The sequence below is a fragment of the Vombatus ursinus genome, unplaced genomic scaffold, assembly GCF_900497805.2.
Source record: "Vombatus ursinus unplaced genomic scaffold, bare-nosed wombat genome assembly UNPS02014813.1, whole genome shotgun sequence".
NCBI classification, from domain to species: Eukaryota; Metazoa; Chordata; class Mammalia; order Diprotodontia; family Vombatidae; genus Vombatus; species Vombatus ursinus.
Window position 1 is genome coordinate 25,158,098 of NW_020954591.1, and position 23,984 is coordinate 25,182,081.

Sequence of the window (23,984 nt, forward strand, 5' to 3'; positions counted from 1 at the left end):
GAGGCCAGGTCCTCCCCTCATTACCTCCCAACCAGGATGTAAATCAATTCAACAAACAATTGTCAGGCATCTATCTACTCAGTATAAAGTACTACAAGAAGGGCTGAGAGAATGTTAGGATAAATTCAGGTATGTTCCCTCTCATTGAAAAGCTTATTGTCAAGTGAAGAATAACAGTAGTACTTCCCCTCCCCTCCTTCCATCTTTCTGTTCCTCCCATTTGCCCTATACAGCACTGACAGATTAATCTTCCTAAAATCTCACTTTCATGATACCACCTATTGGCTCAAGTCATATAATGACTCCCTACAACTCATTGGAGGCAGTTCAAATTCCTTTGCCTTGCATTCAAACCTTTACATCAACTAGGCCAATCTTATCTCTCCAACCTTATTTTTCACTACTCCCCAAAAGATTCTCTTCTCCTTCAGTTAGGCCATTTCCATTACCATGGAATACCTAACCATATTACTATGGCTTCTGTTTTTCAGCTCACTTGATACATCCTACATGCATCTCTCCATCAGTCTAATTTGTATATTCACAGTCAAGGTCTTTTCCCCAAACTAATCCTGACCCACAGTGATCTTGCTTTTATTCTGACTTCCTATAGCACAATTTACTTCTGGATCACACAATCATACTCTTTCTTATATGCTGTCTTCAATTGGTTTTAGTCATTTCACCTACTTATGTTTCATCTCCCCCACAAGATTTTAAGCAATTTGAGAGCTGGGATCATGTCTTTTATTTCTTTTTTATATCCACCACAGTACCTAGTATGGTGCTTAGCACACTGTAGGCATTTAATGTGTGTGTTGAACAAATAAATGTCCCAGAAAGCTCCCAGTTCAGATCACAGTTTCCATGTTTACCCAGTGGGATTTAGTAAATTGGTGGGAAACCCTCCTGCCAGTTTTCCCCAATTTCAGGCAGGGCTTGAGGCTGTATCATTTACCAAATTATCTCTTGCCTATGAGCTGAGCAAAGATGGCCTGGAAACCGCTGAGGGAGAAATAAAGATGGAAACTAGCATGCTTGTTTTTAGAGTCAATTTTCTGACTATATAACTGCACTTAAAAATTAAATTTGCTAAAGGCACTTCAAGTACTTTACTTGCTAACACTTCATTACAAGGTACTTATCAGTAATAAATCCGTGGTGCCTATGTTTAAAACAACAACAACAACAATGGACTTAGAACAAATAAAAAAAATACCTTCTCTTCTTCCCACTTCTTGTTTTAGTTCAGGGAGGAGCACATAATTTGGAGATAAAAGGATTAAAGAGATCAAATTATTATGAATGAAGATTTTTTTTTTTGAGTACCTGGAATGGCAAACTTTTCTGTATCTTGTTAAACCTTAAAGTAATCAAAGCAGACGTTAAGTGGAGCTTCTTGTTTAAAATGTACATACAGTCAATTCTTCATAATCCGTGTAGAGGTTATCTTAGTTATGGATCATGTATGGCAGTTTTTAAATGCCAGGTTGACTTCCCCAGCTACCCACCATGCCCCTGGGCCAGCTCCCCAGCTGTCAGCTGATGTGCACTCAGGGAATGCAAACTAATTACAATATTAGCCCAAGCAAAACATAATTAAGAAGGTAAATCTGTTTTTTGAGAAGATGAAGAAAGAATTCCCATATTAACATCAAATATTTTACATAATCCATGCTACAGATCTTTTACATTATTGTGGATAATCCAAATTTGACAGTATTAGTAATACCATACATTTGTAGAGTGCTTCAGGCTTCTAAATGTGCTTTTATCCATTAGCTTAAAACAACCCACAATGTATACTGTCTTCTCCAAAAGATTTGTCCTTGCTGCTGCTGATGTCAGTGTCCTGACTATGTCCCCAACCCTCCATTCTCATTTCTATCCTCTCTATTTTCCTCACACTGTTTTGCCTGTTTGCCTGGATTCTCTTTTCCCCTCCTCTCCAATTATATAGATCTGATGAATCCTTTAAAGTCTACTTCTTCCATGAAGCCTTTCCTGACTATACTAACCAGTCGTCATAGATCATAGATTCAGAGTGTCACAGTGGTAGGAATCTTAGAGGTGGATGAGATAAAGATAGCTTGATGGAAAAAGCAGACCTGCCAGTGATGCTAAACACAAAATTCCTTTATTGGGCACATTTTAAGTCATCCAAAAATGGTTTAAGACTGAAAATGGAATAGTCGGGATTAAGAGCATAGATACAGAGGTAAGGGCCACAATGGAAAGACACAGTTAGGGAGGCAACTAACACTCTCAAAATAGGGTAAGGAAAGATGATATAGGGATATGGTTATGGACCTCACCAGGGACTCATACATGATGATTTTCAGGCCATGATGGGGGTGAGGGGGGTGGAGAGAAAGAAGGACGTTCATAATGGAATAGCCAGAGGTTACATTCTGGATTTGGCACACCCAGGTCAACTAAACTCTTATCAACTTCCCATGTTCCATAGTTAGATACCTGTTTCTGACATCACTCCATGCAGTCATCAGGATAGTTCAGTTTCTCTAAAAACTGCCAGTGGTTTTAAATGGTGGGGCAAGAGGTGGGGGAAACCCCACTCAAACCTTTCTCATTGAATTCCTACTTTTGATTTTATATGTAAAAAGGAATCAATCAGCAAGGCTGTGTGAAGCATGGAAGTTTCTAACCTGGAAGGTTCCAAGCATAGATGATTCCAGAAAAGGAAGGGGGTACCAAGCATGAAGAATAGGCACATCTAGAGCACAAATAATCTGTAACAAGAAAGGAAAGGTCCAGAAAGCCAGAATGTTTTTGACGATGATCATTTAATCCAATCCACTCATTTCACAGATATACAACTGAGGGCCAGAATGGGAAAGTGATTTTGCCCAAAGATTTGTAAACCATTAACAGAACAATCAGAGACTAGAAACCAGGTTCTTGTCCTCTTTCTATTACATTATGCTAATAACACTCATTTTGTTAATCCCATAGTACCTTTGTTCTACTTCTGGGTTATCTTTTTTTTTTTTTTTAAGTGTGCCTTGTCTTACTAATGATAATGCAAATTCTTTTGGAGCAGGGATTATGTCATATTTCTTTAGGATCTCCTCCAATGCTTTTCACAACACTGGACCTTAGGAAGCACTCAGTAAACACCTGTGAACTGAATCAAATATACTTAATGACACAGATCATATGTGGTCCTAGGATGATCTGTACAAACCAAGCTATACTTCCTTTCTGGAGATTAGTGCAATTGCTAAATGTTCATGCTCTTGATATTAAACATTCAAAGACCAGGCTAACATAGTCTATATGAAAGTGCATTTTGAGATATGTAGGCAATATGACAATGGGTCTGAGAATATAGGGTGGGGCACATGTTTTGTGTTGACTGGAAAGCCTAGTACATAATGATAGCTTTCTGTAATGTAAGTTTAAAAGCACATTGTGCATAATATGTTTTAATTGTTACTGACACAGTTGCTGTAGAATTCAGAGTACAGCTCAGAGACTTATGAAAGAATGAGAAAGACATAGACTATTCTTAGGCAGTCAGGTTGGGGAGGGAAAAGGAGGTAATGAGTTTATAGGTAGCCTAGGGATCACTGCTTCCTATTCTGAATAAGTGCTTCCAACCAAGAAAAAAAAAAGCATTTTTGTATTTAGAAAAATCCCTATAGGGTAGCCGAAAGCTGTTTGCCTCGGTACTCTCCCACTCTGTTGTGAAAGAAAGAAATTCCACAGAGACCTTGTCTACCAATCCCATCTTTGGCAGTTAAGTGAAAGGGACACTATTTTTTTCCCTTGATTTTAAAGATAAATTAATAAATAAATGAAAAATAAAATGAGAAGCATAGTTGAGCCTGGTCTTCTGTTTCTAATAGAATCATAAATGCCAGAAAGTGCTGAGAATGATTTATTATCCTGTTATTATAAGTGACTAGGAAGCTTTCGAAGGACTCCTTGCTAATTTCTAACAGCTGCATTAAATCAGAAACTCTATTAGCTATTATAGAATCATCATCCCATACTCCTGCAAATCAACTTGAACACCTGATAGGAGTTTGGAGCTGTGGGTTACCGTAGTTGGTAACCTCATCTTTGGCCCCTAAAAGGGACATAAAAAATGCTGCTTAAAGGTGGCATGATGCCAGATGCATCAATGGCTGAAGATTAATAAACCAAATGGCTAAGCACTTTTCATATTAGGGAAAATGGCTACATGGCATAAGTATTATCTCTCTGAGAGAATAGTGATCTAGACCTCATCCAATCATAGGCTCCATATTATCCTTTTTTTTTTGAGGCAATCAGGATTAAGTGACTTGCCCAAGGTCACACAGCTAGTAAGTATATTATTTTGAAGGAAATAATTCTATATTCTTCCCTCATGACAGCAAACCCAACGAATCATACATTCACACATTAATTAGTGTTTGTTCAGTTCTCAAGGTGGGATGATGGGGGACAAGAAATTTACTTTCTAAACATTTGTAATTAATTCTGTATTTAAAATTAAATTTAATGTTTTAAATTAACAAAATTATTACCTTTTTCTCTCACCTCCCCCAACAGTGAAAAAAGGATAGTAAGATCTTTGTAATAAGTATACATAGTCAATTTGTACAATGACCATGTCCAAAAATGCATATATCATTCTACATCTTGTGTTCATCACCTCATTGGAAGGAGGTGGGTAGCATGCTTCATCATACATCCTCATTTTCATGGTTGGTCATGGTATAGATCAGTTTTTCTTCTTAATTCTTTCAAAGCTGATTGTCTTTATAATGTTGAAATTGTAAAATAAATATTTTCCTAGTTCTACTCATTTCTCTCTGTGTCAGTCAGTACTACTTTCCTCAGTTTTTTTAAACCATCCCTTTCATAATTTCTCCATCTCCATCATTAGCAACTCATTTCTTTTCCAAGAACTTCTACACTTAATTGAGATTTTCCCAGGAGAAGCTACCTTTCAAATAGTTACTTCCTGCCTTTATCTAGCACCCAGAACCATGCCTGGGACATGCCACTAACCTAACAAAAGTTAGTACAATTGAATTTGATTGCACGGAGTAAGAGTTTGCTCTGGGCATGTAGTAGAAGTCTGATAATGTCAGTCTGACTTTCTGGACACAGAAGGTAGTCTGATTATGAAATTCACAAAAGAAGCATTGTCATCACTTCTGGCTGTTGTCTGAAGGTAGAGATGTCAAAAGTCACTGGAATCCCCGTGGAAGGTCTTTTTCTGCTGATGTCATGGAATCCAGTAGTTCTTCACTCTGTAGGCAAGAAGAGACCCCTAGAAACTACAGAGTGCAAATATCATCGATCTCTGGCCTACAATGTCAAGTCAAGGGTCAGGAAAAGCAGGGGTCTCTGATTTCCCATTATGAGCAGAGAAGGCATTGAAACCTAGAGAGGGTCTCCTGTCCATGTTTCTGTTTTTGTTCAGCAGCAAACAGAGCCACTTGTCAAACAGGCTGTCCTTTGCCCAGTGCCATGGCAGTGATAGTTTGAAACAGGGTAAAGGGAAGGGGGGAAAAAGACATTAAAAAGAAAATGTCACCATTTTCAAATGCCATATTTTTTGACAGTTTCTCTTTATGTTGCAACAGCTGCTTAACATGACAAATGGTGGTTTTAATAAAAATTCACACGAGGAGATTCAGCCCCAGAAAATGAATAATGGAGCTTTCTAACCCGACACGTTGTGGAACATATTCACCCAGCGATGAATAGCCCCTTGGTGACAGTGTATTGCTGCTTGCTTTCAGAAAAACTCCCTTGGAAGGTAGTTGTCTCTGGAGCACTGGACTCTGGGGACATTTCATGGACTGTGATTCTATCAGGTCATCCACTTGGGGAGGTGTGGGTCTGACCAGTGTCAATGACCCCTACTGAAGCAATTAGAGCACAGTATATAAAACCCAAAGGAGTCAAAGGAAGGAAAGGACTAGCAAAGCAGGTTGTGGGGACCATAAATGGTGCCACAAAACTAGGTACCAGGGGAGAAAATGATGGTGGTGGCAGATCTGGGAAGAAAACAGACAATAGGGACAGGTGCCAGTGATGAACACAAAGTACAACAGGTTGTTTTCAGCCTTGGTCTTTCAGTGGACAGGGCCTCCCTGGAGGTCTGTTGACCATGTGTCTTTACACTTCACTTACTGTCCTGTCACCTCAATGCAATCTCAGAAAGGGAAGATTATGCTATTGAAAGCTGGACAAAGGAGCCACCCCAGGGCACTCTGCAGAACATGTAGACAGAACATTGAGGCCAACAGGACAGGGGGAAGGAACAAATTTGTAATCTGGGCCTGGCTGGCTCTCCTGAAAAAAAAAAGAGTCTTTGAGGAAAGATAACTTGAAGTCCTTTACCCAATGCAGATTAAATTATTGTGCCTTACTTGTTTTTGTTACATTGCTATAGATACATTGAGTATTTAAAATCCATTCTAGGTGAAAGGGAAAATAAGCAAACAGAACAAAAAAAAAAAAGGAAAATTAAAAATGTCGTGCTACCTCCATGCATCCAGGGGTAGGAGAAAGAAGTTGACCAGTTCAGTTACTTGACATAAATGTGAATGGAAAGGAAATAGACAGAGGTGGAGTAGGTAGAAATCAGTCTCTGGAAATAATTTTTCTCCACTATAAAATGAATTATAGGTCATGAAGGTCTCTTGTCTGTAACTGATTACCAGGAAGAAAGAAGAAAAAAGGTCCTGCTTGGTTTATTTTCAATTAAACAAAATACACATTTGCCACAAGATGCTGTACTGTATGTTCATTGGGGATAGTATAAATTATAGTTCTTGCCCTCAAGGAGCTTGAAATCTTATCAGGAAGATATGCAAGAAGTCCATAAAATAATAGTTCAGGATTTAAATATCATTCAGGACAACTAGGAAAGAGCTGTCCAAAGGCTTTGTCCAATGAATTGTCACACAGTAGAGGTGGTGAGTGTTCCCAAAGTTATAGAAAGGAGCAAGTAAGGCTAGAAGTCGGGATAGTCAGGATAGAGAAAGATATTGAGCTGAGTTGGAACAGTCTGTAGGATCTGGAAGTGGGTAGAGTGAAGCGAGCCTCTAGTAAGGAGAGATATCATGAGGAAAACATAGAGGTTTGTGTTCATGTGGGTAGGGCAGCCTTAACTGCTGTGGAGGTATCATATAGGAAATCATTAAAAGTAAAAATGGGTAAAAGGAAAGTAGAAAATTAAGGGGAAATTTTACACAGTTCTCAGATAAAGGTCTCATATTTCAAATATGTGGAGAATTTTGTCAAGTTTATAAGAATGAGTCATTCCTCAATTGATAAATGGTCAAATGATATGAATAGACAGTTTTTGATGAAGAATTCAAAACTATACATATATATGTGTATATATATATATAATAGGCATATGAAAAAATACTCTAAGTCATTACTGATTAAAGAAATGAAAATTAAAATATCTTTGAGACATCTTCTCACACCTATTAGACTGGCTAAAATGACAGAAGGGGGAAATGACAAATAATGGAGGGGATGAGGAAAAATTGGGACACTAATACACTATTGGTAGAACTGTGAGCTGATCCAACCATTTTGAGAGTGATCTGGAATTATGTTCAAAGAGTTATAAAACTCTGCATATACTTTGACCCAACAATACCAGTATTAGGACTGTTTCCCAAAGTGATCAGGGAAAAAAGAAAAGAATCTATATGTTCTAAAAAAGAATCTATATGTTCTAAAAAATTTATAGCAGCTCTCTTTGTGGTGGCAAAGAATTGAGTGGATGCCCATCAATTGGGGAATGGCTAAACAAGTTGTAGTATATGGTTATGATGGAATCTTCTCTGCTGTAAGAAATGATGAGCTGGTTGAGTTTAGGGGGGAAAAACATGGAAAGATTTGCATGAAATAAGGAAAAGTGAAATGAGCAGAACCAAGAGAATGATGTATACAGTAACAGCAATATTATTTGAGGAATAATTGTGAACAACCAAATTATTTTGAATATTATAAATACTCAAATCAATTACAAACGATTATGAAGGAAGATGCTATCCACCTCCAGAGAAATAACTGATAAAAAGAAGTATGCATAATATGGTTTTACATATATTTATAAAAAATAACACTTTTTTTTTGCAAGGCAGTTGGGGTTGTCACACAGCCAATAAGTGTTACGTGTCTGAGGCAGAATCTAAACTCAGGTACTCCTGACTCCAGGGCCAGTACTCTGTCCACTGCACCACCTAGCTGCTCCTAATTTCTTTTTAAAGGAAGTAAGACTGGGAAACAAAAGAAGGGGGATAAAATATCACCTGCATATGTTTGAGCTTTACCAGAGGGTAAATTTCTGAGGTAATTTCCAACTTTTAGATTATTTGTTAAAAGCATTAGTGGGTAGGAGTCAGTTTAGATTCAGAGCAAGAGAAAGAACTTATATGACTAACTTAAAATAGATAAAAAGAATGCAGAAGGAAGGGCAGAAATTCAGGATATATAAAAAGAACCAGACCTTTTCATAGATTAGACAGGAAGTTAATAGGATGAAATCAAGATTTACTTGAGGAAGAGCCACACAATAAAGGAAGTGTTGATAATATTCATCTTGTTTCAAGAAGCCACAGGGTGGAGCTAGGGCCCAACCTGGATGTAATGTTAGTCTTCCATAGCAAGAAGGATGGAAGATACCTAAATTGGAAACCAGAGAGAAGAAATTCATGAACAAATAATTACTTTAGGCTACATTTCCATAAATCCATTGGATCAAATATATGGGCACTTCTCCATTGTTCAAATTATCATCTATCCTTGGTCTTTCATCTTCTGTGACTCTCACCCATGTTCTCCCATAGATCCCCCAAAGATCCTCTACCCAACAGTCTCTTTTTAGGTTTCTTAAAAAAATGGCATGTTTACAAGTATAGCACTCAAGTTTGTCCATCCATTATCATTCACGAGTTCACCTCCTTTTTGACCATATAATTTCCTTTATGCTACATCTTGCAGGTTGGTCATTTTTGGAAATTTGCTACAGCATCCTTACCCTGATCATGTAAGTTTTGGGTCAGTCACAACTCAAATTCTTCAGATTCTGAAGTGTTCTAAGATTTGGAGCCATAGATTATCATTGAAAGAACATTAATGTTTTGTTTTAATGGGGTTTTTATGTTGGATAATAGCTTGAGACTGTTAAAAAGTATTGAGCAGTTTCCCTATATGTAACTCAACTTACCCCTTTTCCTGCCTATTTGATTCTGGGCTCTGCTCATTATCTATGGTAGTAACTGTCCTAGATATCTGTATATTGATGTAGTCACTCAGTAGACTAGCAATCTAACTCCATATCATAGTCAAGACAATAACAGGTTTTTTGTTTTCTTTTCTTTTCTTTTCTTTTTGTTTGCTTTTTATCCACAGAGTTTTCCATGGATGCATTGTTAGGCCAATCCTTTTCAAGTTATCATAGATCTCAGTGGTAATGTACTATTGGGGCACAATGCCATGCTGGAGCAGTGGCATCTGGTGGACCTCACCCTCCATAGGGAATCTCCCTTTAATTTGAACCCTGTTCAGGGATTGCTTCATGAGTGGTGACATCTTTTGTAAATATTTACTATCTTGTTCTGACTTTAATGATTGAGACGTCTTTGAACAATTATCTCTATTTGCCTTTTAAAGGAAATTTTGTGAGATAAAAAAACAATATGTTCTTGCTGGAGCAGAATCTTGAAGGTTGCATTTTATTTTATTCAGAAAAACATGTCTTTTTTTAAATGTTAGGAAAATCTTTCTACTAAAATGTAAGTTGCTACTTTCTCTTCAATTTAGAGTCTTAGAGACTTACATGGAGCATTGAGAGGTTAAATGACTTTCCCAGGGTCACATAGCTAGTATGTGTCAGTAGTGGGACTTGAACCCATGTTTTCTTTTTCAAGGTTAACTATTCATCGCTTACCCCAGGTTGCCTCCCAAAGATTTTGTAGGCCAATGGGTAGGTAGATATTGATATATTCCATATAACCTGTATCCTGGGATCTGTGTATTCTATTCCAAGACCACTACAATGTGCTTCTTCTCCTTATAAGAAAAAAAAAGAACAATTAATTGATCAATTTCTAGACTAGAGAAATGAGTTGCTCACTTTTATATAAATGAAAATTAAACAAATTTTATAATTAAAGTTATAATTTTTTTTTTCTGAAAACAAAAGAGTAGATTGAATGGTGCACCAAAATCACTTGTGTTTGGAAGACTATAATGAAGGACCCCATCCCACCCCATAAGCTAGTAAGAGGATGAAGAAAAGAGGCCTTGAAACACCCACAATGTAATTCCTTATATGAAAAAAAAAAAACACTTTCATTTTTACTCCTTGGGTAGTGATATTAAAGAAAGTTTGATTTTCATAGTATGATGACTACAAAACAAAGAACAGTAGCTTGCATTTATATAATGTTTTAGGGTTTTCATATATCTTCTGTATATTACGTAAACAAGCACCAGTTGATCCCCACAATAATCTTGTAAAGCGGGTAGCACAATTTGTACTGTCCAGATGAGGAAACAGTCTCAAAAAAGGCAGTGACTGGCCTAAGGTCACATAATGGCAGAGCAGAGATTTGAGTTCTGTCCTCTGACTCCTAGGCTTTTGCCACTACAACTTGAAGATTTCTTAGCCCATAATTTCAGAACAGCCTTTCCTAATCCCCATTACTGACTGCTAGTCAAAAACACTTTGGCCATTTTCTAGCCCATAGTCCATATTTAATGGTGCAGCATTCAAGTAGATTGCTTTAAGGCCTGAAATTCTCCTAGGATGCAAATGGTTATTGAGGTTCCATCTCATTCAATGATTTCTCTTTAGGTTCATCTCTAGGCAAAACTGGAGGCAGACAAAGTTTTCCTTTGTTCCTTCTACCTCTCTGGTTTCTCTCATCACTCCAGAGACCCTCTCCCCTACTTCTATATAGGTTTCCATTGCTGCAGGCATTTTATTTAATTCCACTAAATTCAACATAATTATTTTTAATGTGTGTATCAAATGTTATCACCTTAGGGTGATAGAAATTTTAAGTAAGTACCTTCCCTGCCCTTGCTGAGTTTACATTCCACTGTGTGCGTGTGTGTATATAGGAATGGGCACAGGAGGCGGGGAGAGTGACAGCACAGATAAGTAAATACATGATTATCTGAGAGGAGAGCACTTACACCTAGGAGGTACAGCAAAAGCCTCTCTGCTAGGAGACAACATAGGAGCTGGGCCTCCAAGGAAACTGAGCCAGAGGAAGGGGTGTCCCAGGCACAAAACTGGGGCATGGATATCCATCTTGTGCAAAGGCATCGTATTGGGAGGTTCTGACTTCAGAGAACAGCAAGTAGATGAGCAGCAAAGAGAACTTTGGCTAGACCTTGGAATGTGAGAAAGGGAGCAATTGTAACAAGCCCAGGAAGGCAGACTGAGGCCAGAATGTAAAAGGCTTGAAATTCTCTTTAAATCTGAGTCATAGAGTGAGTAGGGAATTTCTGAAAGCCTTTAATACAGAGAATGATACACAATTCAACAATTATTTATTAAGGGGCCTACTACATTCAAGGCACTATGCTAGGTGTTAAAGATACAAAGAGATAATGAAAACATTGCCTGACCTCACAAACATATACTCCTAACCAAACTTGTATTTCAGTTAGATTATTTTGGAAATAATCTGGAGGATGAATTGAAAGGGGAATACTGGAAAAAAAATTATTTGATTGATGAACCTCTGTCAGTGATATTTGAATAATCACAAAGACCAATCATAGTTACAGAGGCCTAGAAATAGACAAATCTCTTTTCTTCTTCTTCTTCTTCTTCTTCTTCTTCTTCTTCTTCTTCTTCTTCTTTTTCTTCTCCTCTGTCTATCTCTCTCTCTCTCTCTCTTTCTCTCTCTCTATCTCTATCTGTCTCCTAGGAAAGGGCAGATATTTCAAATTATGGGCCAGTGAGCTTGACTTTAATGTCTGTTTGGTGAGTATTTAAAAAGGGAAGATGTGATCACAACCAGCCTCATAGGTTCATTAAAAATATTTTATTTCATATTAACTTCATTTACATTTTTAATTGTTTTTTAATTGTTGGATCAAGAGAAGATTACATCATTACATTTTAGCAATGCATTTGACAAAGACTCTTATAATAATATCTTATTGGACTAGAGGTATGAACTAGATTAGAGTATAGTTAGTTAGATTGGGAACTGTTTGACCGATATAGACCAAAGAGTTTTGATTATGATCAGAAGTCTATAGTAGTGTTCCACAGGATCTTGGTTTTGTCTGCTCAGCAATTTTGAGAGTAACCTGAATAAAGGCATAGATGTAATGCTATTAAATTTTGCAGATGACAAAATGTCGAGATGGAGGGCTAACCAACTGGATCACAGTATCAGTGTCCAATATTAACTTATTAGGATGAAATGAAGGGCTAACACTAGTAAGATGAAATTTAATAGATATAAATGGCTGATTTGACTACCAAAATGTAAAGTCTAACACTTGGGTTAAAAAAATGAACTATGCAAGCACAGGATGACCAGGAAATAGTTTAAAAAACCCAAGTCTTTTAATGAACTCAAGATGAGTCAGCAAAGTGTTAAAGCATTAAAAAAAAAATCTAATGAGATTTTAGGTAGAAAGGAAATAAACATTTACTAAGCACCTACTATGTGCTAGGGACTGTGCTACATTCTTTTTTGGGGGGTATTTTTTTTATTTTTAACATGTGTTTTTAAAACTTTGGGTCACAAATTTTCTCCCTTCCTCCCTCCCCACCCACCCTCATTGAAAAAGCAAGCATCTCCATTCAGGTTATAGACGTGTGGTCACGCAAAACACTTCCATAGCAGTCATGTTGTGAAAAACTAAGCATATTTCCCTTCATCCTATCCCACCCTCCATTTATTCTATTCTCTCTTTTGACCCTGTCCCTCCTCAGAAGTGTTTGCTTCTAATTATTCCCTACCCCAATCTGCCCTCCCTTCTATCCACCCCCTGCTTTCTTGTCCCCTTCCCCCCTTATTTTCCCATTGGGTAAGATAGATTTCCATACCCCATTGTGTATGTTATTCCCTCCTTAAGCCAAATCCTGTGAGAATAAGATTCACTCATTCCCTCTCACCTTCCCCCATTTCGCCTCCACTGTAAAAGCCTTTTCTTGTCTGTTTCATGTGAGATAATTTACCCCATTCTACTTTTCCCTTTCTCCTTCTCCCAGTATAATCCTCTCTCACCCCTTAATTTTATTTTCCAGATATCACCCCTTCATCTTCAACTCACCCTGTGCCCTCTATCAATCTATCTATACATACATATATTTTTTCCCTCCCACTACCCTAATACTGACAAAGGACTCATGAGTTACAAATATCATCTTTCCATGCAGGAATATAAACAGTTCGATCTTAATAAGTCTCATGATTTCTCTTTCCTGTTTACTTCTTCCATGTTTCACTTGGGTCTTGTATTTGAAAATCACATTTTATATTCAGCTATTATCTTTTCCTCAGGAATGCTTGAAAGTCTCCTATTTCATTGAATAACCATTTTTTACCCTGAAAGATTATACTCAGTTTTGCTGGGTAGGTGATTCTTGGTTGTAATCCTATCTCCTGTGCCCTCTGGAATATCATACTCCATGCCCTCCATTCCCTTAATATAGAAGCTGCTAAATCTTGTGTTATCCTGATTGTGTTTCCACAATACTTGAATTGTTTCTTTCTGGCTGCCTGCAATATTTTCTCCTTGACCTGGAATTCTGGAATTTGGCTACAATATTCCTAGGAGTTTTCCTTTGGGGATCTCTTTCAGGAGGTAATCAGTAGATTCTTTCTGTTTCTATTTTGCCCTCTGGTTCTAAAATATCAGGGCAGTTTTCCTTGATAATTTCTTCAAAGATGATGTCTAGGCTCTTTTTTTGATCATGGCCTTCAGATAGTCCAATAATTTTTAAGTTCTCTCTCCTGGATCTATTTTCCAGGTCAGTTGTTTTTCTAACAAGATATTTTACATTCTTTTTTATTTTTTCATTCTTTTGAATTAGTTTTATAGTGCCTTGATTTCTCATATAGTTACTAGCTTCCAATTGCTCCATTCTAAAGACTTCCTTTTCCATTTGGCCAATTTTACTTTTTAGGGCATTCTTCTCCTCATTGGCTTTTTGGACCTCTTTTTTCATTTGGGTTAGGCTATTTTTTAAGGTGTTATTTTCTTCAGTATTTTTGGAGGTCTCCTTTAGCATCACTCTCAGTTTTTCCTCTACTTCTCTTACTTGTTTCTCAAAATTCTTTTTGAGCTCTTCCATGGCTTGGGACCAATTCATATTTTTCTTGGAGGCTTTGGATGTAGGAACTTTGGCTTCGTTGTCTTCTTCTGGTTGGACTGTGCTACATTCTTTACACATATTATCTCATTTGATCCTCACAACAGCCTTGGGAGGTAGGTCCCATGATTTTTCCACTTTAAAGTTCAGAAAAGGGAGGCAAAAGGATGTTAGCTGACTTGCCCAGGGTCACAGAGCTATTAAGCATCTGAGGCCAAATTGGAAGACAGTCTATGCTGACTCTAGGCCCAAAGTTCTATTCACTATACTACTGAGCTATCTAGCTAGAATTAAAAAGATATTTTTTCACAACAAGGGAGATAATAGCCCCATAGATCATATTTAGAATTTTCTGTCCAGTTTTAGGGGTCACATTTTAGAAGTCACATTTAGAAGGGACAGATATGCTGGTTTGTAGCTCAAGAAAGATGATCTGGATGGTGAAGGCACTTGAAACCATTTTATACATAGATTACTTGAAGGACCTGGGGCCTGGTTCTAAGAATCTTGCTTTTAAGAGCTCAATTATTTGGCAGTGTGGAAATCTGTTTTAACTACATCATCACTTAGCAAGTCAAGGGCCCTCCTATTCAGGGACCACTCAGTTGCACTTTGAATGAGTCACAGCATACTGAGCTGTCTGATAAGTGCCTGACCAAAAAGAACAACAGGTTCATCTCAGGTGTTCCTCATGCATACTGTTGCCAGCAGAGCCACATTTCCCCTCCATATTCACATTACTCATTCTTAATGTTAGCCATCCCACTGTCCTTTCCCCAAATGCCCATCACTAGAACACTAGAGCCCCAACATCTGGGGCAAAAGAAGAGTTTATGCTCACATTCTCCTAGTGTGTACAGCAGTGCTATAGAGGAAAGTGCCACAGCAAGCTTTTAATTAGTTACTTTCTATTCTCTTGAAAACAGTGTTTTTGTGTATGTCTGCAGTCAGCAGGATTCCAGATGATGCCTGTGCAGGGATTATTCTTCCCTTGTGTGCTCATTCTATCCTTTCCCACTGCTGCTTGCTATTTTCTCTCTCCTGGAGATCTTAATTCTTCTTTTCAGTACTCTACCTCTTCTGTCTGGGATGCTTCTTTGTTTGTCTTGCCCTCTGTGCATGTTGCTGGATAATTTACACTCCTTGCTATGTACTGGAGGCAATTTTCCTCCCCCTAGATTGCCTATGCTTGTAAATAGGAGGAGGCTAGAGCCTGTAGGAACCATTGTCTGACCTGTACTGGCACCCAGTGAAGCAACACCTAAACCCACTGCCAAGTTTATAATTTCAAAGTGCATTGAAATACCACAATGACTTTGGAAAATCAAGAACCCTTGTGGTATCTGTGATGTCTGGAGGAAGAAGTCAGTGGTAAAGCCCACATATATTAGACACTGAGTTGTAGCAATATCACATTCATCCCATGGTTAATTCACCACAGTAAATTCCATGAAGGTAGATGAGAAAGCTGGATTAGAAACAGGAATTAGAGCTGTTCTGGTGTGGAATGAACTATGTCCCCAGTTTAAGCCCCTCCACTGACACACATTGACTGTATGACCTTGGGTAGTTAACCTCTCAGTGCCCCAAGTAGCTCTCTAAGACTACAAATTGTAGAGAAAGGGCTGACCTGTGTTAGGAGAGGAAGATTCATATGTCAATGAAACCACAGATCTAGTCCCCATCCCTATGTCATGGGGTCACTGTCACTGGAAATATTCAAGGAAACATGGGATGCCCAACCAGTATGAATGTTGTAGAGAGGATTTCTATACCAGGCGGAAGTTAGACCAGAAGGCTTCCAATGTCTCTTACAATTCCAAGATGCTTTCAGCTAATATATAGGATAGTCATATGGACCTCTGGTCATAGAGTATAATAAAAATCTGTTCTCAGTAAAGGCCAGTATGAAGCCCCATTCTCTGAGGATGGTGTCAATTTCGTGGTTTTGCTTGCAATTTATTAATTTGTTTGCACCATATTCCAAAGGACTGCAATCTAACACAGGACCACAATTGTTGCCTTTGTCCCCATATCAATTTGGGGGAGAAATGTAGTGTGCATAAGGTCGTAGGCACCATGGCTAAAAGTTTGTGAAGAGCTCTTGTGCTAAAAGAAATGCCAGAAAGAGTAAGACAAAGTCAGTGAAAAACTCTGGGTAGTGTAAGTGCCTACCTTTGTCTGCATTCAGAAAGCTCCAAAGTTAAGCTCTGGCAGGGTCAGTTGTGAAAGGTCTACATCTTTGGGCAGAGAGACAGAAATATGTACCCCACTTACCTCTTCTATATCTAGGTAAATAAATCAAAAGAGATTTGCACAATGGGCACCTGCAAAGAAGGGTTACTTCTGAATAAGAAATGTATGTGGCCTTATGTTGATGTCATCTTTTGTCACAAAGAAGTAGGTACAATTTTTATGTCCTTGCTATGTTTCCATGGCTTTCCTTTCACTTTCCTTCAGGCCAAGATCTGGATTTAAAACATAGTCCTCACATTGAGTGGCAGGCACTGATTAGGTAAACTCCTGATGCACAGGCTGTCAGTCAATCAACAAACATTTATTAAGGACCTACTATTTACCAGACACCATTCAAAGTGCTGGGAGAAATAAAGAAAGGAAACAGGTAATTCCTTACCCTCAAAGACATCACAGTCTATTAGGGGAGGTGGCATGAAAACAACTTATGTACAGCAAGACAGAGTGGCAAAATTAGTTTGTTTGCCATGTAGAGACTTTCCAGTTTCAGAGGAACTTATATTCTCTGTTTCACATCCTTCTCTACTACTCCCAACCTCAGTCTTCTGAACATTGGTTACTATAAAGAAATTTGAGTGTGTGTGTTTAAAGGGAGGGGAGGGGGAAAGAGGAGATCAGGAAAGGTAGGAAGAAGAAAAACATTGACCTGGCTTATATCAGATAATTAAGCCAGATTCTATACTTTTATCCCTGTCTATTTAGTTTCTTTTGCTAGATGATACCTTGTCTCACAAGTGAAAGGAAAGTGTTGACACTACCCACTAGAGATAGTCATTTAAATAGCAGTGGCAGTCATGGACAGAATGATCAGATGGCTCTTCGGGGCAGCTAGGTGGTATAATGGATAAAACTTTAGACCTGGGGTCAGGAAGACCTGAGTTCACTTCACACACTTAATAGCTGTGTGACCCTGGGCAAGTTACTTAACCTCTGTTTGCCTCATTTCCCTCAACATAAAATGGGGATAATAAGAATACCTACCCACCAGGATTGAAGAGAGGATCAGATGAGATAATATTTGTAAAGCACTTAGCACACTACCTGGCACATAGAAGGAGTTATATAAATACTTATTCCCTTCCCCCTTCTTTAGAGATAATCTAGATCAACCACCTCATTCAGTAGATAAGAAGATTTAGGCAAAAGGTGGAGAAATGGCTTATCCAATGTTACACAGTTAATAAGCAAGCAGACATTGAACCCAAGTCTCCTAAATCCAACATTATTCCCACTATACTACACTATACAAAGCTATGGGATTTGCCTTTGGCTAAGGTTCTTATCACATTCTATTATTTGGGGTGGCCTTACCTCTGATGTGGATCAAAATCCATTTCCTACTCTCTGACTCACTTTATACACTTTGAGTAATGAAAATATTATTTTCAAATCACTCCCCATTCAGTTTGAAATTCTCATTCTCTTTCAGATACTCATCTTGATGTTTGTATAAAATATATATTTTCTCTTGCCTTTCCATCCTAAGAAGCACACTCATTCCTATCCAACAAAATATATTAGAAATCTGACTGAATTAACCAACAAAAGAATGAATTCTGCTCATATGTCTTATCTCTGTGTCTAACCAATTCATGTCTAAGTTTCTAGAGGAGGGGTTGTGTTTATTTAATATTTTTTCAAAAGCCCCCAATCTTGGTTTAGTGAGATTTGGATGAAGATAGTGAGAGACAGTCAAAGGCTTTTAAAATCTATCTAAGAAAGTCACCAGATGACGTATTTTAAGTTCTGGGATATTTCATCCTAATTCTGCCTGGAGCTAGATGAAAACACAAAGTAATAATAATAACAAGTAACATCTATATAGTACCTACTATGTGTCAAGCACTTCACTAATATTATCTCATTTGATCCTTTCAACAAGGTAGGTGCTATTATCTTCCTTTTACAGTTAAGGAAACTGAGATAAATAGAGCTTAAGTGACTTGCCTAAAGTCATAAAGCTAGTAAATCTCTAGGGCTGAATTTGAACTTGGATCTTCCTGACTCCAGACCTAGCACTATGTCCACTGTGCCACCTAGCTGCCTCTAGGTGCCCACTTCATCATCATTTTATTCTCTTACCTCTCCCTTACTCTCACAATTACCTCTCCCCCACTTTTGGCTCCCCTTTCACTCACCTCCTATCAGCATTTGCAAAACATGCCTCCAGGACCATAAATTGATTGTGGATAGTGTGAGGTCAGAGCAAATGACAGAGAGAAGGAATTGTGAGAAAGCAACCACCTGGGCATTTGAAAAATTAAAAAAAAAATAGAGTACAGGAGAGTAGAAATAGGATACCTTAACAGACGGAGAAAGCATTGGAATTAATTCACAAATGTGTTGCGTGGAAATTAGCAGCCAAAGATGTACAAGAAAAGAGGAGACAGAGGGAGAGAGAAAGGGAAAGAGACAGACAGATGGAGAGGGGGAGGGAGAGAGAGGAAAATGGAGCAGAAGAGACAGCTTTATCTCCTTTACTTGTTTTGCCACCAACTAAAGGGCTTTGTGCTTTTATGGGGATCCTGCCTTGTCATCATTGTTTTATCCCTTGTTAACACCATTATTTATTCTTTCCTCAGTCATACACTCTATTTGCTCCCTAACATCTTTGTTTTTCAGACAAATAATATTCCTTTCAGGGGCTTCATGATTCAAATATTATATTTAGGGCATCAAATACCTGATCTTCATAATACCATTGAACTGGGTGAAAACAGCTGGACATCCATGTTAGACCTGTATAGTTATAAAGTTCCCTTGCTATTGGGGCTCTGGGATAACACACTGAACAACCTGGATAAGAAGGAAGGATTTGTCTGCAAAAGCAAGGAAAAGTGTCATTTTAAGTGAATGGAAATGTGGTAGTGACATCTGCTAAGGTATGGTCAAGCTCTTACTAAATGGGAACAGAGAGGGAAGGTTTCTCTTTAAGAAATTGTGGGTTAAGTTTCATAATTTTGAGAGGCTGGATGAGAGAGAGGGGAGAGGGGGAGAGGGCGGGGAGAGGGGGAGAGAGAGAGGGAGGGAGAGGGGGAGAGAGGGGGGGGGGAAGAGAGAGATTGAGAGAGAGAGAGAAATTACCAGTCCCATCTCTGGTCTCTGTCTCTTGAGGATTGCTATCTGTATTTTTTTTTAATCTCACAAAGTTCTGAATTGTTCCCTCTTTCAAGCAGAAGCTCCTTCCCTGGGCTCTAGGGAGATGTCAGTTAAAAGTCATCTGAGCAAGGGATCCAGAATGAAAGCTGGAGGAGTGTGGACCTCTTACTCTTTGCCCGTGGTGATCCACGCTTGGCTGTTTGTTTTCTTCCTTCTGACTAAGGCTGTTACCCATTCTTATTATAAGCTTAGTTTTAAGGTCATTGGTGATTTTTAACCCCATCCCATCACAATCCCAAACTTCATTTCTTCTTCAGGCAGAATATGGCCCTAGTATTATTATTGGCTGATGTGTCACTATGGAACCTCACATGATCTCTGTAATCCATCATTTCTCATGAGGGAACAATTGTAAGTTATTAGGTGAGGGAGGAACAGGACAAATTGTTGTTCTGGGTTTTCTTGTAGAAGTGCTAATTCTTCTACCCCAATTCGGAGCTATTGCAAATCCTATTGTATCTCCTCCCTTTCACCTTCCTCCCCTTCCCATTTTTTCTCCCTACCTTCTCAAAACCCAAGTGTAATCTGATCTGTATCCTCATCTGAAAAATGGGGATAATAATAGTATCTACCTCCCAAGGTTATTGTGAGGATCAAAGGAGGTAATAATTGTAAAGCATTTAGCAAAATGCCTGTCACATAGTAAGTACTAGGCAAGTGTTTAGTTATTGTTATTATTATTATTCCTACTACTGATGATAATTTTAGTAAAAACCTTGGGGTCTGCATAGCCCAGAAGGACATGATGTTTCTTCGTGTATAATTTCAATTTATCTGTACAACTTCTATTTGTCTGGGCCACCCAGCTTAAACGTTCATGCGCACGCGCACGCACACACACACACACACACACACAAGTTCTTTGAACATCCTAGTGAAGGATATCGTATCTCATGCGTGGAATTCTTTGTTTTATATTCCATGATCCCATGAGATTCCTTTATATTTTTCTGAAGTCTTGAAATCATCTGGAAGGAGAGAGGTGATAGTAGGTAGGGGAGGGCTGGCATTTTAACCTTTGATTGGGGTTAATATGTTCTGGCTAATGCTCATTCATTCTCTGCTGAGAATGCTGTCAAACTGTAGAGAGTAGGGGAGAGGAGGGGAATGAGGATATCTACCAGGTAAGACTCAGAAATTTGCCAGTTATCTTAATCTGTTGGTTGGGGACAAGTGCATTTTTTATATTCATGTCACATAAAGGCTGATTGCCAGCACAAATAATTCACCCTTTCTGTTGGTTTGACTTATTGAAATATACCCACTTTTATTCCTGGCAATCCTAAGAAACAAAATGTCACATGAGGACCTCAAGAGGACTATGAAGAAGCAATAATTGGATTGTAACAGTTATTGAGAGGATTGAGTAAAGGAAGAGGATCCTCACTTAGAAAGTGGGTTATGTCATCAACATTACCAGACTTGAGAAGGTCTTGGCTTGAGTCCCAGTTTTCCAACTTACTAGCTGTGTGCCCTTGGGGACATTATTGAACTTTTATGAGTTGCAGTTTATTCTTCTTAAGAATGGAGGACTTGCATTATCTACCTTTGTAAGAAGGTTGAATAAGAGAATAGGTACAAACATTGGGGTAACTGTGAATGTTTGAAGAATCTGTGATTTCATCACAATGGGGAAATGTCACTGTAGGGAGACTCATTCCCTATCAGAGAAGTTCTTAACCCAATGAGTGAATAATCTAAAAGAGGTTGTAACTTTCTTACATCCCACAGCTATTACCAGAGGCTGAACCTGAGCCAAGGTCTTCTTGATTCCAGGCCTAGCATTCTATCTACTATTCCATGCTGCCTCTGTGTGTCACTATAACTGCTATTTAAATTCATTTACTATTATTACCATTATTGTTGATGTTGATGTTGTCAATTTCTTTCACTTCTCAAGTATTTCTTATTGTTCTCTTTTTGATGCTTCTATTCTTTCATCAGAATAGTCTATTTTTTGTATGGCTTTTCCCTTGACTAAATCATAAGCTCTTTGAGGGCAGGGACTACTTTTCATAACATTATTGGATCCCCAACTCTTCTTAAAGAACGGTACTTCTCATGTCTCAGGTGCTTAATGAGATTTGTAAAAAGTACAATGAAATAAAATGATGAGAAGTTAACAAGTTTCTAGAGTCAGAGTAAATGCTTACTCTACATCAGCCACCTAACCCACCTTCTCCTCATGTTTCCTTTGTGTGAAAGAAGGGATGTAAATTTCAGCCACTGACTCATCTCTTGGGATTATGGTGAAGCAGGTGATATGGGTCAAGTGCTTTGAGTTTCCCCAGTGAAGTGAGCTCTATCTCATTTAAGGTATTGGGCTTTTTTTTTTTAATCCTGTCTCATTATCCCTCGAACCTCCTTTGAACCTGAGAGCTAAGGCCAAAGTCCAATCATACCTTTCTGCAAACCAGCAGCACACTTGAGTGAAACAACATACTTCTTAGTTACTGTACCTCGGTGTGTTGAAAGCCCCTGGGGTGAACCAGCTTCTGCAGGATAGGCTGCCACGTCTCCTTTTCAACCGTTCCACTCCACTGGGTAAATACTGAGTTTGGCAGGTTTTTGTAACATAAATATGCATAGCATGCATGCTCCATACATTTTTTTCTCTTGATGCACATTCAAGAACAGCTTAGTACAGCCCAGCCTCAGATAAAAGCATGCTGGAAGTTTCCCCTGTTTATGTATGGCACACACTTCTGACATTGTCTTTGCAGCAGTAACTACAAATCCCATTAGATAAATACAGATGTTGCTGTTGGACCCAGAAAGCAAATTACCATCCTTATAGATCCAGTCTTTATGGGAGAAAAATTCCAGTTTATTAGGTCTCTGTCTTTTGGGTGCAGGAGGGCTGGTTGGGGTGGAGTGGGGAGAGGCCGTGGTTGCATGCTTTGCTCTGTGAATGTCGTCTTACCTTCTCATGACAACTGCTTCCTAGAACAGAACCTTGAATGTCAGCATCCTCCTCCCTGCAACTGAGGGTATATATTGTTAGTAACCCCTGAACTCTTTTCCAAAAGCCACATTACTTTCTATACTTTATCAATGAAACTTAACTTATTAATCCTTGAGAATAACAAGTTAAGGTACATTGGAAATCTTTCCTTCTTGTTGGAAGCACAATAGTATCTTTACTTAATGGGATGTTCTACCAATATATTTTTTTTCTCTAACCCATTCCCTGAGTATAGAGCAGAAACCCCAGATTATCTTGTATGTTCTTTGTGCACATTACATATATTTAGATGTACATATCATTTCTACTGATAGAATGTTGGCTTTTTGTGGACTAGGACTGTTTCTTTTTTGTTTTTGTATTTTCAGCATCTAGCCCAGTGCCTGGCATACCATAGATGCTTAATAAATGCTGCTTGGTTGATATAGAGAAAGTGTTTTAAAGCAAGAAAGAAGAACAGGAGTCCTAGAATTTTTGGAATACTAAGGTAAAGCAAAAGGTCATGTTTCAAATATCTGAATAGATACAGAAGAGAGGCATAAAACCAAAGGATTTAGACCCAAAAGTGGTTCAGACTTCTCTGATCATTAAGCCCAACTTTTTGATTTGACCAATGTGGAAACTGGAGAGAAAAAGTGATTTGCTCAAAATTACACATAGGTAGGGGCAGCTAGGTGGTATAGTGGATAGAGTGCCCAGCCTGGAGTCAGGCAGACTCATCTTCCTGAGTTCAAATCCAGCCTCAGACACTACTTTTGTGACAGTGGGCAAGTCACTTAACCCTGTTTACCCTCAGTTTCCTCATCTGTCAAATGAACTGGAGAAGGAAATGGTAAACCAATTCAGTATTTTTGTCAAGAAAAACACTACATAGGGTCACAAAGAGTTAGACATGAAACAACGCAACAACAACAAAACATAGGTAATGAGTAAAAAAGCCAAATTCAAATACAATAATTTTGACTCCAAATCCAAAGAGTGTTCTCTGTGTGTATCTCTGCTCTTCTCTATCTCTTTCTTTTTCTGTCTCTCTATGTTTCTCTCTTTCCTGCCTCTCTGTATCTCTGTAACTGTATGACTATCGGTCTACATCTCTATCTCTGCCTCTGTGTGTGTCTGTCTCTTACTTTGTTTCTCTCTCTTTTACTCTTTCTTTGCATCTCTGTTTCTGTATCTCTTTTACTCTCTGTCTCTTTCTCATCTATCAAATGTTTTTCCTTTGTGATGAGTATTGACCTGTTCATGTTGGTGGTTCTAGAATCT